Source organism: Harpia harpyja, chromosome 3 (genome assembly GCF_026419915.1).
Source record: "Harpia harpyja isolate bHarHar1 chromosome 3, bHarHar1 primary haplotype, whole genome shotgun sequence".
NCBI lineage: Eukaryota > Metazoa > Chordata > Aves > Accipitriformes > Accipitridae > Harpia > Harpia harpyja.
This window is the reverse complement of record NC_068942.1, coordinates 13,256,559-13,272,474: the sequence shown is the minus strand read 5'-3', so window position 1 is coordinate 13,272,474 and position 15,916 is coordinate 13,256,559.

Below are 15,916 nucleotides of genomic sequence, written 5' to 3'. Positions count from 1 at the left end.
AGAAAGATAACTTCCTCCTCCACAGTAAAACCCTCTGTCTGTAGCTGTTAGCCCCTCCAGTGAGCTTTCCTGTCCCTGAAAAGGCTTTAGTGGTCCTACTCAGGATCCAGGCCCAGCTCTGATATGGCTCAGCTGTGTAACCTTACTCGGGCTGCTTAAAAAGAGCTCTGAGAGAAGTCTACAGAGAGATAAGAAAGGTAAAATTGCAGCGAGAGGTAGGATGTTTTTGAGACAGGGCTGTCTGTTGCCGAGGAAGTCAAGAGAAGAAACAACAGAGGTAGGTACAAGATCCTACAGGAAAAGTAAGAAAAAAATGGGGACATGAACTGAGCTGGCAGCGTGGCACAGAGCTCATCTGGAGTCACTGGCTGAGCATCAGCCATAGGTGTCAATGGAGCCGGCAGCAAACGCAGCTCTGCAAGGTGGAGGGTCCGCTCCCGGGGCGCAGAGGCTGATCCTGACCCTGCTGACCCCCCCTGCCTGCCCAGCCACGACTCTCTGGGTGCTGCCTCAGGGCTGATGAATGCGCAGGCTCCTAGCCTGACAGCTAAACCCCAGCTGCCTTTTGTCTGCCTGAGCCAAGAAACAATTGCTTCATACTTTGAAGATGTATGTATACTGCTCACAGAGTCTCTGTATGCCCAGTTAAAGATTTCTGAAGAAGCAGACCCAGAAGAGGATCAGTAACGGCACCTGGCTGCTGCTAAGTAATCCCTGAGCATCTAGTTTTATCAAACTGGTCAACTGAATTGACATTAAAAGGAGTTCATTGCAAAGGACAAGAAGGAGAAGGAAGTCCACATATCATTATGATATCTGGTACAAAAACAAGTTAAGGGCGTGGACTCACTTAACACTTAGCTAAGAAAGTTTCAGTACTGAATATAAACTGGAACTGTTCTTATTGCCTTATTTTTCTCTTTAGGTTTGCAATTAAGTACTCTACTTTCTGTTTTAAATAAAAATTTGCAATAACTTTCTTGGCCTAAAATACCTGCTATTAAATGTGCATTTTGAAAAAGCAGAAAACTTGAGGTTTATGCTTCATATGTGGACGTATTCTGGCCAACCAGCTCCATTGCAGAGGCTACTCAAATACAGGAGGCCTGTATGTGGCATCTCTAACCCTCAAAAATCAGTTTTTACCTCAAAACTGTAACTGTCTTTTAAAATGACACATGTGTAAAAGTAATATCTCAAATAATATCTCAGAAAAACTTTTTCTGGACTGGTTTGTATAAAAAAAAGTACCAAAAAGGTGTGTTTTTCATCAGTACTTTAAAATTCAGTTAAAACTGGATCTGTGGTCTGCAGTGATTCTCAGGCATTATATTCAGGTCTTCTGAACAACTGCGCAGATATCTTGGAAAAAATTGTGCAGATCTTTGCTTTGTCTACATACCGAGCAGCCCAGGGCTCTGAATTCTGGTATGACAGCCAGGAGCCTAATCTTTGGATTTGGCATTTACAGATTTAGCATTAGAGAATTTATCAGTTTCCCACAAGAAGTCTATGGCAGAGGACAGAACTTGGATCAGTTTCTCAAATTCCAGCCTAGCTTCCCTCTCTGTAACATTTGCCTTCTCTCCTATTATACAATGCCTAATTCAAGCAGGCACATTCCCTCTTAACATGGAATTGAGAAGGGTAGAGGTTATTCAGAGGCTCTCTGCATCATGATTAACTTTATCTAATATAGTTCATATTCTGTTTGTTACATAATAAGAAATAAAATTGGCATTTGTCATGTAACAGAAGGCGTAGCATAGTTTAAACAGCATGCTCTGAGAACTGAAAGTGTTTTTCTTTGACTTGAAAAAGCAGTCAAACTGTTGTCAATGATACCTGTTTCCTGTGTACTGTCATTTCAATAATGCATGAAAATATTCATACTTTGAAATACTGAAATAAAGGCAGCTGCAAGCATTCTTACATATCTGAAGAAGATTACAGTTTGCTGCCTGCATATACAATAGTTACAGAATTTAAAACCTATATTAAAATATTTGCTGTCCATTTGAGTATATTTAACATCTTTTCTGATTGTGTATGCATAGACAAAACAAAAATAGCTTTCTATCATAACTGTCCTAAAAGTACATACTAGGTTTAAGTACTGCCTCTTTCTGGAAGCTAATTTGCCAGCAGTATCCAAGGAAACTTTCATGCTGTCACAATTTTTTTCATACGAAATCACTGTGATTGCACTTGATTGGAACCCTCAAATGTTTTTAGAGACAATTTTAAATGTATAATTTTTGCCCTTTTAAGCTGTCAGGCAATGGGGTTTTTTCCATCTCTTTAAAGTTCTTCTGGGAAATATTTCTACAGTAATAAAATTCCACCTTTCCCCCAGACCTTGTAAATGATGAGTACACAAGCATGACACCAGGTTTGAAGTCAGACATCACAGTATTTGATTCATCTCTTGTTCAGTTCCTTAGTCTGGAATGATGCTGATGTTTTCTTCCCTTTCAGAAATCTGGTATGTGCTGTCATATTCACTTGCAATTAATACATGTCTGTTACAGTCCAATGGCTTTAAGAATTGCAAACCTTCAAATATTTCTTCAGCTTCTCCTAACCAGGTGTTGCCATGGTATCCAGTCTGGCAGGAAAAAATAGCATAGTCTGCTCTTGTCAGCTATGTTGGTGAGTATTACTGCTTTGTCTTATAGCTCTAATAAACACAGTCATTGCTAAAAACTGTGAGAAATTTGATCATTCCATTAGGGTTAAAAGACGGCACATAACTTGCTTATAATCCTGTAAGTAATTTTACAGCTCTATACCCCTTGCTCATATTTTATAACAGTGAGTAGGCATTCATGGGCAGGATGTATTTTTACTGTACACTAAAGTATCTGATATTGCAGTTAATTTTTAAAGGCAAACAATAAATGAACATGGAAACTCATGAAAACCGCATGTTCTCACCTCAGGGTTGAAATTCTAAATGGACATGAATGAAAGTAAGCTTGCTCCTACACTGGGCTAATAGCGCTTCAGCAAGTGAACTGCTACAAGATAGAAAATATCCAGCCAGAGATTGTTGTTTAGTGACCAGTCCTTCTAAAAATGTGTATTAAGTCCAAGTGTTACTCTGATTAGAAAATATACACTAATATAAATTAGGTATGTTATAAAAAACCTGAAGGGTCTTTTTATTTAAATGATAATCATTTAGATAACGATAAAACTAGCCAGATATTTTTCTGAATGGAAGCTGAGGGGATATATACTTCTTGGGACTTTTTTTGAACTACATTTCAGTTCATTACACCCATATTCTTATGGCAGCTCACATACAAGGGAAAAATTTCTAACTTTTTATTACATTGCAATTTCTCAAAGTAATAAGCTTCCTACTAGCTTCTCAAACAACCATTGAAACTTTTCAGTGGAAGATGTCAATAATTAGACTGAGACAACACTAAATTAGGTAGCTGCTTTTCCTGAAGCTCATTAGATAGATTATCTGGCAATGAAAAGCAGAAGTGAACAGAAAAACTTTACTAGGGTATTGAAAATTAAGTCATGGAAATGTAAGACTAAGCCTACTTGTCTAATGTGTTTTAGAAATGTTCTTAGCAGATACCATTCAATATTATTTCAAATATTATAGTATAAAGATAACATTTACTGAATTGCCAACTAAAATTTTGCAAGTAAAGGAAAATTTTTGTCTTGAGTGTAGAAAATCTTGTATCTAATTTTACCAATAGAGGAAGCAAAAGTGCACATCTTTATACACTATAGTCTAAATCACCTAGAGAAGAGTGGACACTGGCCGAGACTGTAAGGTGACTTCTTTTTAGTAACAGAATAAAAAAAGAAACAGAAGGGATGGAAATGTAAAATAGGATATTATATTAAATTTCAATGGAGCCCTAATCTACATTTTCCCACCCTTGATTATCAGGCCAATTTGATACATATACCAGAGGCTTTAATTACTGGTCTGCATTTAGGATGTCAAGTTGTTGGATTACAAATGTGCTGCTTGGCAAATACAGACATGGTTGTTAAGCACATGGAAAATTTGCATCTGAAAAATAAACTATCACCTGTAGATCCTGTTGTGAGTAAACAAAAGCTTTGAAAATTAGATATGAAACAATGAAGATATTTATTTTTATGTATTCAGAAGAGTGGCACGTTTGAAAGATGGCTGTGAGTAAATATGACATTCTTTTTCAAATTGCTGTCTTATACGACTTCAGTTAAATGAGTCAGGGCTACTGGGTGACTTAAATCTGCAACATTAGCTGCATACCTTTAAACATTAAATTATCATCTGATACAAACACTACAACCCAATTTATGTCAATGTATTAATTGTCATAATTATTCAGACATATTTCAGAATTTGTACTTCTTTATTGCTCATCTGATGAATAATTTAAAATGTCATTGTGACTTTTAGTCATGCTTACATAAATTTTCAGAATTTATTTTTCTTTATATTTTTCATTCACCATTTCTATTATTAGTATAATTATTACATCATTTGATCTTTGTTAGAGAGGTGTAAGCAAAAATTTAAGTCTAATGTCTAGAGGAGAATATTTAAGAACAGCCTGAATTTTATGCATTGACTAAAATAGTGCTACTAATACATTTAAAACTCAGCACTTCTAGATTCACTGTTGAATCGTCCTTTTGGAGAGCTGTACAGCCATAAAGATTTATAGCTGGGAGAAAGAAAATTCCATATAATATGGAGAAAAACTAAATGAATAAAAACTGAACATCCTTGAAAACAACTCTTAGGTTGAAAAGTCATCATAATCTGAAAAATTGCGAATACTTATGAAGGGTCATTTTCAAAGAAAGATTAGATACCTAATGCAAAATTTAAGTAGATGTTAAGAGTCCAGCTTCAAGCTTATAATTCTCCTTTCTCTACTTTTCTTCCCCTTTGGAGCCATCAAAGCCCACTACGTGCTTTATTTTGACCTGAATTTCATTATAAATTTTAAGTATTGCAGCACTCACCATTCAGTCTGAACAATTGTTAATTTCATTTCCTCCACAGTTAGATAGTGACTGATCAAGGTCAGGAGGAGTGGAGGAGAAGAGAGGTGGAAGATAAGCTTAAAAATTGAAAGATTTGGAAATGAGTGCCTAAGGTCAGCCTGAATTTCATTCCGGCATAAATTTTTGAGTGCTCATGAGTTTCTGCATAAGTTCTTACAAGCTTTTTCTTAGAAGCCTGATCAGTTATTTTGATAGTTATCTGTGGATTTAAGAACATATCTTTAAGGACCAAGATAGAAGAGTTTAAAATTTCCTCCTGTGCCAGAGGTTCAGTACTACATCAGAAAGGCCACAGAAGTCTCCATACTGACCATGTTTTAATTTTACTTTTTTTTCTGTGACAGAGTAGAAAGAAGTTGTAGGTGATTCTAAATTACTGGCATACAAAAGAAATCTCTCTGGACTCAAATGATTTGAAATTGTATGACTTGATACAGAAGGCTTTTGGAACTATGGTAGTACAAATTGAATTATTGTCTCTTCCAGTCAATAGTTGATGAAAAGTTAATGTTTCTTTTCTATTGCAAATGTATATTGTACCTTGCTGGGCTTTGAATACTCTAATCCTATAAATATTTTTTCTTGCTTTTGTATTGCAAGCATTTATTTAGATTTAGATCTTAGCATAAAGATTCATAAAGTACTTAGGCCAGCTATTAATGAGGAAAATCTTCCTCTTTTATGACTTCATTTTGATTTTCCTGATGTCATTTAAGTTTGTCAGGTGAATGTTTAGAAAGGTTGTATTGAAAAGAAAATGACTTGTTATACTGGACCAGAGGGCGCCCTGGTCCAGCTACCTGCGTGTATTAATCAATTAAATGGACAGGAAGCTGTGGGTATCTCATAATTATCAAAATAAAATAATGCCTCCAACAAGTACAATCATCTGAACTGGCTATCAGTTAGTGGAAGATGCATGTGAACAATGTCCTTTATTATAATGATCTCAATAGCACTGTGGGGTTGCCTGATTTGGGGTTGTTTGCTGTGCTTTACTGAGTTTCAACACTTTGTGAGAATACATCAATACATGTGACTGAGGCATGCAGCAAAGTAGATAAGAAGTGAACAAAAGTTTCTCAAATTAAGAGATACTTGGTGAAGGTAAGTATTAGGTGACCCAATGATAATGGGTGGTTGATTGTTTCCACTGAGTGGAAAAAGTAGCTTGTTATAGAACTCTACTAATGGTAAGTTGGCCATTTTGCTGTGGGCAGAACTTTGTAACAGAGTAGATTGAACTGACTTATCTAATGCACATTAGTTCCTATCCTTCCTCCAGAACCTAAAGAAACAAATTACATTAGTATCATGGGGAATGCTGGTATGACAAAGGGCATATCTTTTTAAGTTTTCAAATATTGCATATCCTGGGTTTTTTAGTACAATATATTTCCTTTGTCTGGAAGAGAAGAGGGGAACTGTACCTGTCCTGCATCATTAATTTCTGGTTGCTGGAGTGACACATTACCTGTATATCCTCCACATCTTTCATGCTGAAGATAGGAGAAATAGAATAGTGACTTCGGCATTATTGTTCAACCACGGTATAACAAATTTAAATCCTATTTCTGATCAATTATAGATTTAATGTTCCACTCCATGCATCGAAACAGTTCACTTCCTTCTTAGTAATTTTAGGGTTTTTTCCTCAGCATTGTATTCACTAGTATTTTAGATGGTGAAATCCTTGAAACAAAACCTGTTTTTTGTACAGAGGGCCATCAGAGGCCTGAAAGCAAAAAATAATATTAGCCATTCTTCTGTTATTTTCCAGTTCAGCATGACACTATTTTCATGAAACAGTGGCCTGCTCCAGTTCATTCATATGCAACAGCAGCAGAATAATAACAGTACACAATGTTATTCACAAGCACATGCACATCCATAACCCTATCATTTTCTTTCAGTGATAAAAGAGTTAAAGAAATGTAGAACAAGAATACAACTGAAACTACACAATAAAATGAAAACTAAATAGAAGAAAAAGCTTTACATTTTTTGAATGATCATTTGACTGTGATAGTCTTCTGATTAATAAGATAAATAACTAGAAGTACAGAAGTATAGCAAAGGATATTCGATCCTTTTCTATCAGCTAAATTAGATGATGAGCTTATGAAAATGAAGATGTACATGAAGCGCTGAACCTAATCAGGCCCAAGAAGGATCATTTTTCTCCTGCGTTTTGCAACAAGATTAGAATTTTTAATGATTCATTTTGGTGGAGCTTCTAAATTGCAGAAAGCAAAAGAGAGCTTTCTTCGTTTTAGGAGTATTCACAGCTCCATGAACTCTTTAGGTTTATCCTTAAACTAAGGTGTGATTTTCAAGGAACTAGCAAATAAGAGTTTTCATCCATTAAATGAGAAAATAGTTCAACTTCTTTTTAAAATGGACTAAACTGCAATAAGTTTAGAAACAGAGTTTATCCTTCATCTTCTGTTGTGAGTCAGAGAGAAACCTAATTTTTTTTTTTTTAAGGCTTAGGTTGTGTCATTTGTACGATTTCTTGGCTTAGAAGAATTTTTCAGTGCAGATTTTGCTCTGCAAGTTTTAGTCTATCTTATGTAAAGCTGTTCTTGAATCTTCACGCAACAAGTGTAAATCCACTGAATTTTCTAATCTATTGACTCATGGTCTAATTAGCTGAACTGAATTTTATTTTTTTCATAATGAGATATAAGTCAAATTTAATGAAGAAACAAACACCCCATATTTTCCTTTGCTCCAGATTGAGACTGGAATAACTGAATGTTTTACTCAATTAATAATATTCACTCTTGGTATTATTTAGTTCAATCAATACTACTGCTGTTTCCTGTGCCTTCCACACCTGTAAGTCTGGGGGATACAAATTTGGGAGATGCAATTACTGTTTTATTTTAAAATAGTGAAGACCAAGTTATTTAAGAGATTTGCAATAAGAAACCCTTCATTTTTTGTCACATGAACCACATTTAAAATGACTAGAGGAAGTTATTTAAAGCTTTGTGGAAATAGACAGTGTTCTGAAATAAAGTTTATGTATTATAAAACTCACTATAAATGTAACGACAACAGGAAATTAGCCATCCACTCATCCTTGTATAATCCTTTCCTCAGGTCTGGGTTTCTGTACACTGTGTGCCTTTGTATTAGCTTTGTGTGGCAAGGTTTTGGTAGCGGGGGGGGGGGGGTTACAGGGGTGGCTTCTGTAAGAAGCTGCTGGAAGCTTCCCCTGTGTCCGACAGAGCCAATGCCAGCCGGCTCCAAGACGGACCCGCCGCCGGCCAAGGCTGAGCCAATCAGTGATAGTGGTAACGCCTCTATGATAACATATTTAAGAAGGGAAAAAGTTGGGACAGACAGAAAACGGCAGGCAGAGAGAGGAGTGAGAACATGTAAGAGAAACAACCCTGCGGACACCAAGGTCAGTGCAGAAGGAGGGGGAGGAGGTGCTCCAGGCGCCGGAGCAGAGATTCCCCTGCAGCCCGTGGGGAAGACCATGGTGAGGCAGGCTGTCCCCCTGCAGCCCAGGGAGGTCCGTGGTGGAGCAGATATCCACCTGCAGCCCGGGGAGGACCCTACGCTGGAGCAGGTGGGTTCCTGAAGGAGGCTGTGACCCCGTGGGAAGCCTGCGCTGGAGCAGGCTCCTGGCAGGACCTGTGTCCCCGTGGAGAGAGGAGCCCACGCTGGAGCAGGTTTTCTGGCAGGACTTGTGACCCCATGGGGGACTCACGCTGGAGCAGTGTGCTCCTGAAGGACTGCACGCTGTGGAAGGGACCCATGCTGGAGCAGTTGGTGAAGAACTGCAGCCCGTTGGAAGGACCCACGTTGGAGAAGTTCGTGGAGGACTGTCTCCCGTGGGAGGGACCCCACGCTGGAGCAGGGTAAGAGTGTGATGAGTCCTCCCCCTGAGGAGGAAGGAGCGGCAGAAAATAACGTGTGATGAACTGACCTTGAACTCCATCCCCGTCCCCCTGCGCCGCTGGCGGGGGGTTGGTAGAGAATCCAGGAGTGAAGTTGTGCCCGGGAAGAGGGGAGGGGTGGAGGGAAGGTGTTCTGAGATTCGGTTTTATTTTTCAGTATCCTACTCTGGTTGATTTGTAATAAAGTGAGTTAATCTTCCCCAAGCTGACTCTGTTTTGCCTGTGACGGTAACTGGTGAGTGATCTCTCCTGTCCTTATCTCAACCCACAAGCTCTTTGTTATATTTTCTCTCCCCTGTCCAGCTGAGGAGGGGGAGTGATAGAACGGTTTTGGTGGGCACCTGGCGTCCAGCCAGGGTCAACCCACCACAGCCTTGCAAGAAGGGAGGGATTTATAAACTTTGGCCTGACTAGAAACTACAAAGGAGATAACTAAGGCTTTTGGTACTGTCCCTCACAGCATCCTTCTGGACAAGTTGTCCAACTGTGAGATGAGCAAGTACAAAGTACTCTGGATGAAGAACTGCCTGAATGGCAGGGATCAAAGGGTTGCTGGGCTACATCTGACTGGCAGCCAGTCACTAGTGGTGTTCCTCAGGGCTCAGTTCTAGGGCCAGTTCTGTTCAATAGTTTTATCAATGGTCTGGATGCAGGAGTTGAATGTAACCTTAGTAAGTTTGCTGATGATACCAAACTGGGAGGTGCTGTTGAATCTCTGGAGGGACAAGAGGCCTTGCAGAGGGATCTGGATAGATTGGAGCACTGGGCGATCACCAGTTGAAATTTAACAAGATCAAATGCCAGATTCTGCACCTAGGATGGAGTAATGCTGGGCACAAGTGTAAATTGGGAGAGGAGTGACTGGAGAGTTGCCCTGCAGAAAGGGATCTGGGGGTGCTGGTCGACAGCAGGCTCAATATGAGTCAGCCGTGTGCCCCGGCAGCCAAGAGGGCAAACCCCATCCGGGGGTGCAAACACAGCCTAACCAGACGGTCAAAAGAGGGGATTATCCTGCTGTATTCAGCATTGGGGTGGCCTCACCTTGAGCACTGTGTGCAGTTCTGGGCCCCACAATTTAAGAAGGATGTGAAAGTATTCAAATGCGTCCAGAGGAGGGCTACAAAGCTGGTGACAGGACCAGAAGGCATGATGCCCTATGAGGAGTGGCGGAGGACTCTGGGTTTGTCTAGTTTGGAGAAAAGGAGGCTGAGGGGCGACCTCATTGCTCTCTGCAGCTTCCTGAGGAGGAGAAGTGGAGAGGGAGGAGCTGGTCTGTTCTCCCTGGTATCCAGTTGTTAAGGATGCACGACTAACCAAATCCAACAGGTGTTAAAACTCAGATTTATTCTTCAGCAAAAGTTAGTTAGAAGTCCAGTAACATTTTATAAAACCACAGGCTCAATGATGTAAAGAGAATTAATGCTACACGGCTGACTTAGGAATTCCCAAGATTTAAAGTGATGGCTCAAAACGCGCGTATCACTCACCTAAAAGCTGAGGGCTCTCTCCCTCGAGGAGTTACCTCGGGCGGTGCCCCAGCCCGAGGGGGAGTCCCCGACTGCAGACCCGCTGCTCCGCGGAGAACTGATTCCCACATGTCCTCCGGCGGGACCCCGTTTATACCCCTGTTGAATCTGACCTGTGGTCATTTAATTCTATTGGCCAGGAGGGTCACCTCGGTGTACCTGGCCCATCTCGACTGGCCAGTTCAAATTTCAACCTGCAGCCTCCAGGGTTTCCTTCCCCTTCTCCCTTCCTGGAGAAGTTTTGTTTTCTGCTGGCGGGCTGGGGGGGGGAATGTACTGCCACACCAGTGATAGGATGCATGGGAAGGGTTCAAAGATGCATCAGGGGAAGTTCAGACTTGACATTAGGAAGGCTTTCTTTACTGAGAGGGTGGTCAAACACTGGAACTGGTTTCCTAGAGAGGCGGTCCATGCCCCAAGCTTGTCAGTGTTTAAGAGGCATTTGGACAATACCCTTAACGTGTTTTAACTTGGTCAGCCCTGAATTGGTCAGGCAGTTGGACTAGTTGATTCTTGTAGGTCCTTTCCAACTGAAATATTCTGTTGTGTTCTGTTCTATTCTATTCTATTCTATTCTATTCTATTCTATTCTATTCTATTCTATTCTATTCTATTCTAACTGGAAAGGATACATATTTTCCTAATTTAGTTTATTTTATTTTTAATAATATTATCAAATCAACAGAAGGCTTTTCAAATATATTTTAGAAAGAATATGTTTTCTTCAACCAGACAAGGAATAAACTTACATAAACTATCAGTGTAACAACCACACTAATAAGGTGGAATTATAAAGAATATAACATCAGCCAGCTCTTGAGGTGGCATTTTCAGGATCTGGATTTGTGAGTACTTATCTATTTTTCCAAATTTTTAGAGTAATTCCCCCCCCCCCCATCTCTTACACCCTTTTTTATTAGAGTATATAACCATACATAGCTGGGGTGTCTGTGCAAAAGCAATCACTCACCACCTCCCACCAGCATATGGATTCTTAGTCTCCAAGATAAGGCTACTTTGGAAGGCCAAATACCCAGTTAGATGATGTGGAACACCCCTTTGGTCAGTTTGGGTCAGTTGTCCTGGCTGTGTCCCCTCCTAAACTGCTGCCCACTCCTAGCCTACTTGCTGGGGTGGCAGAGTAAGAAACATAGGCGGCCTTGACACTGTGCAAGTGCTGTTCAACAATAACCAAAACATGGGTGTGTTATCAACGCTGTTTTAGTCACAGATCCAAAACACAGCACTCTATGGGCTGTTATGAAGAAAGTTAACTCCATTCCACTACAGTTCCTTAGCTGTCAACTGTTTCTAAAATATTTCAGTGCCATTAAAAATATCCCTAAAACCTCCTTCTCTGTCTTACCCCTTTCTCCCTCAGCCTTATCCAAAAACTTTTTCATAGATCAATGTTGGTCCTTATCACTGTAATTGTGGGGTCCTCCCCATTTGTGTGTGTGTGTGGTGTTGGTTTTGGCTTTTTTTTTTTTTTTTTGCAGGGGGGGAGAGTGCAAATTTCTGTTTCATATTTATAAAGTTATTTCTAGCTTAAATGACTATTTTGCCTAGTCTTATATCGTGCTTGATATAGTAGCTTGACTAAGAAATTGTATTTTTTTTTTGTAAATTCCTTTAACATCAGTCATGATTAAGTCATAAGTCTACCTGTTTTAACTTAACTTGTCAGTTTGGCCATCTACTGTCTAAATTATGATTCATTGGACTAAAACCTGTTCATTCATGCACCTTGCTGAAGCCTTTTGAAACGAAAGGAAATGAACAAGGTTTGCCAGCTCTAAGTAACATCTTATGCAATGCATTACCTAACTGAGGAAGAGGAAGCCAGGTCTCTTTCCACAGGGCGCAAGCATTTTGCAGTGCTTATGCTATTTATGGATTACTAAAAAGATCACAGAGCACACATGGAATTAAATGAATATGTGCTGAGGAAATCCAGATATCCACAACCAAAGTCTGAAAGACTCAAGTATGGATAGACCAAAGTTAAAACGTTACTCCACAGGGCCATAGGGTTCTACTAAAGGATTCTACTAAAATTAACAGAGAAATCAAAGCAAGACCAGATCAAAACTTTTAAAAGTATGCTAAATCACCTCCAGGTCCTGGAGGGAAGGAGGACCCTTCAGAAATCTAGACTTTTCACACACTTTTTGAAGTGGAACACGTGCTGAGACAAAGAAACTGGAGGTTACAAGACTCATCCATCTTTTGTGAAAACCTGCATTCAACTCTAGAGTGATCAGATCTGAACTGAGAATCAGTCCCAAAGGCAACTTTCTGATGTGACTGAAAGTGAAATCAAATCTAAAAATCGCATTGAAATTAAATGATCTCAATCAAAGGTCAGGGTTCTTGTTTGAGTATTGGCCATCAATTCACCTTCTTTATATAGCTCTATGTATCCAGCAGCAAAAGTGGCATCTTCATATACCATATATGTTTTCTTTGGGGAAATTAACATCTGTATTTTAGGCAAAAGAAGAGTGGCCATAAATGAACTGCTAACCCCTAAACCCTGTCTCTCCATCATCACTTGGTGTCTCCATGATTATTCTCTCCTTTAGGAAGTGTCATGACCTATAAAAGGTATCCAACCTGTCTGTGTGTAAAGATGGCAACAGTGCATTTGCAGGATTCACTAATACACAAGGACAAGGAGGTTTTATTTCCTAAGCTTCTTTATTACAGATTGCTATAAATTACTATTAGTAAAACAAGTATACTTATGATTATTTAAAAAAAGCAAGTGTGTATATATATTTCAATAGTTACTGCAATCAGTAGTAGCAGCAATCAATGGTAGCAGCCAAGTCTATTTCAATATTACATATTACTACAAGATAACCATCAGTAAAGGAGCAAATATACTTATGATTAACTACTTATATGCATGCCTATATACATATTATTCAAAGTAGTACAGGTACAGTGCTAATCAAACCACTGCAAGGAGTGGAGCCTCAAAATTGCTCCAGAAGTAGGGCCTCGAAATGGCTTCCTGGAGTGGGGCAAATCAACGATGGACAAAGTCTCACTTTGAAGATGATCCGCATCATGGAGTCTGGAGTCAGCCACATGGCCCTGGTGAGGGTCCAATCTGTCTAGGGGATCTCATAGAAAAGTTGGTGCAGAGGGATTTCTTGAAGAGAGAGAGGCTTCATTTTGGGTAAAAAGCAAGTCATAAAGATAAAGGTGTGTAGGAAACTACCACCTGGAGGAGCCAATAGATGTTGCTAATTTATATTTTTTACTCAGGACAGGCAATAGATGATGTTTTCTATTCTCTCAGACCAATTTTTATTTTTGCAGACTGTTTTTCTGTTCTTTCAGCTAGGACAGCCAATAGCGGTTGTCAATTCCCATTTGTTCAAGATATTTTCCCCTTTTCCAGACTGTTTTCATCTTTCCAGAAGATAACTCTTTAGCAGGGCTTGTTGTGATAGGACAAGGGGTAATGGTTTTAAACTAAAAGCGGGTAGATTTAAACTAGATATAAGGAAGACATTTTTTACAATGAGGGTGGTGAAACACTGGCACAGGTTGCCCAGAGAGGTGGTAGATGCCCCGTCCCTGGAAACATTCAAGATCAGGCTGGATGGGACTCTGAGCTGCCTAATCTAGTTGAAGATGTCCCTGCTCATTGCAAGGGTGGTTGGACTAGATGACGTTTAAAGGTCACTTCCAGCCCAAACTATTCTATGATTCTATAAGTTCCTCTTGCAGCTTCTTGTATTTCTTCTTAACAATGGTATTTCAGGGTTTCTCTGTATTTTAGGTACCCAACTGCACTTCAAAGACGTCAGCTGCGCTTCTTAAGGATGCTTCTAGTACACAGGCTGGGTTTCCAGGCTAGCAGCTCTCTAGTAGTTTCCAGGCTGGCAGGCATCTTCTTCTGTCAGTGTTTTAGCAAACATTTTCTGTCATTATTTTTCCCATTATAACCAAGCCACCTTTACAGCTGCTCCCATCAGGAAGACTCTTTAATTTTGCTAGGGACAGAATTATGCCTAAGGTGACAACCAGTCAGAAAAGTGGTCATAAATGGATACCTAGGGAAGACTCTGGTCTTTGAGATCTTTGAGCCCATACTTCAGCACTCACAAGGCTAGGAATTCCCCAGCACGGCTACCTGTAGTGTGAAGTATTTGCTTTTTTCTTTCATGAACCAGGACCTTACTACCTTCAGTTTAACAATCCTTGTTCCTGTACTTGTAGAAATAGTAAAGATTTAATCCCTATCTGTTCTTTTCCTACTATGTCTGATTTTATAGACCTCTGTCATAATCCTCATCTGTTGTCTTTTTTCCAGGCTGAAGACAACTTTATGATAAGAATATTACACTATTGTTTCTTAAATGGAAGAGGTTTCAGACCTTGGACCATGACAATTACATTTCTCTGAATTTCTTCCAGTTCTTCTATACATTTTTTGATATGCAGAGCTGGAAGTACAGGCCGTATTCAAGATATGAATAAACCAAGGCTATGCTAAACTGCATCATATATTTTCCATTTTTTTCAGTATTTCTTCCCTAATAATTTTGAAAATTTACTTTTTTGACCACTATTGCATAGAGTTGACTGTTTCATACCACTAAGATTTCAATTCTCAGCAATAACAGTTACTTCAGAGCCCATCATATTATTTTTTAAGTTAAGATTATTTTTTGAAAATGTCACTTCATATTTGTCTAGATGTAATTCTATTCCCCAACCACTCAGTCCTTAGTCCTTCTGCAGTTGTTCAAAATCAGCTCTCGTCCCTACTTGTCATCAGCAATCTATTCACTTAATGTTTCACGTCATTTACATGTTGAATGATATAGATTGCAGCCAACTTTGCTGCAGAACTCCTTCCACTGCAAAAACTGACCATTTACTGAAATCTTGCTTTTTTTAATCAACTATTTAAACAACCAGTTACCATTATTCTTATGCCTGGGCTGCCGCCTTAAAAGCCTTTGGTGAGGAACATTGCCAAAATCTGCTTGCAAACCAAGGAAGACTATATAAACCAGATTATCCTTACTCACATACTTGGTGTCCCATTCTAGAAAACCCAAGACTTGTGAGGAAGGACTTCCCTTTGTAAAAGACATGTTCCTCTCCCCAACTATATTTTATTTATACAGCCATCTAGCAATCTTTTCTTTATATTGTAGTGCAAATAAATGACACAAACCCACAAATCAGTGATACATAGTCATCTCAGTTTTGCAGAAATACAGACATTTTCATCAGAAAGCTCACTACATATTCTCAAAAAAGCCCTTAAAACAATATTATTAAGGTTGGTCTAGAGATAAAACTTGAAAACAACTTGATTTGTTATGTCCAGACAGAGATAGGATGTAACTTGTTTGTCTATACAGGGATATGCACATATTTTGGAGAGTGCTCGCTCTTAATTGTAAA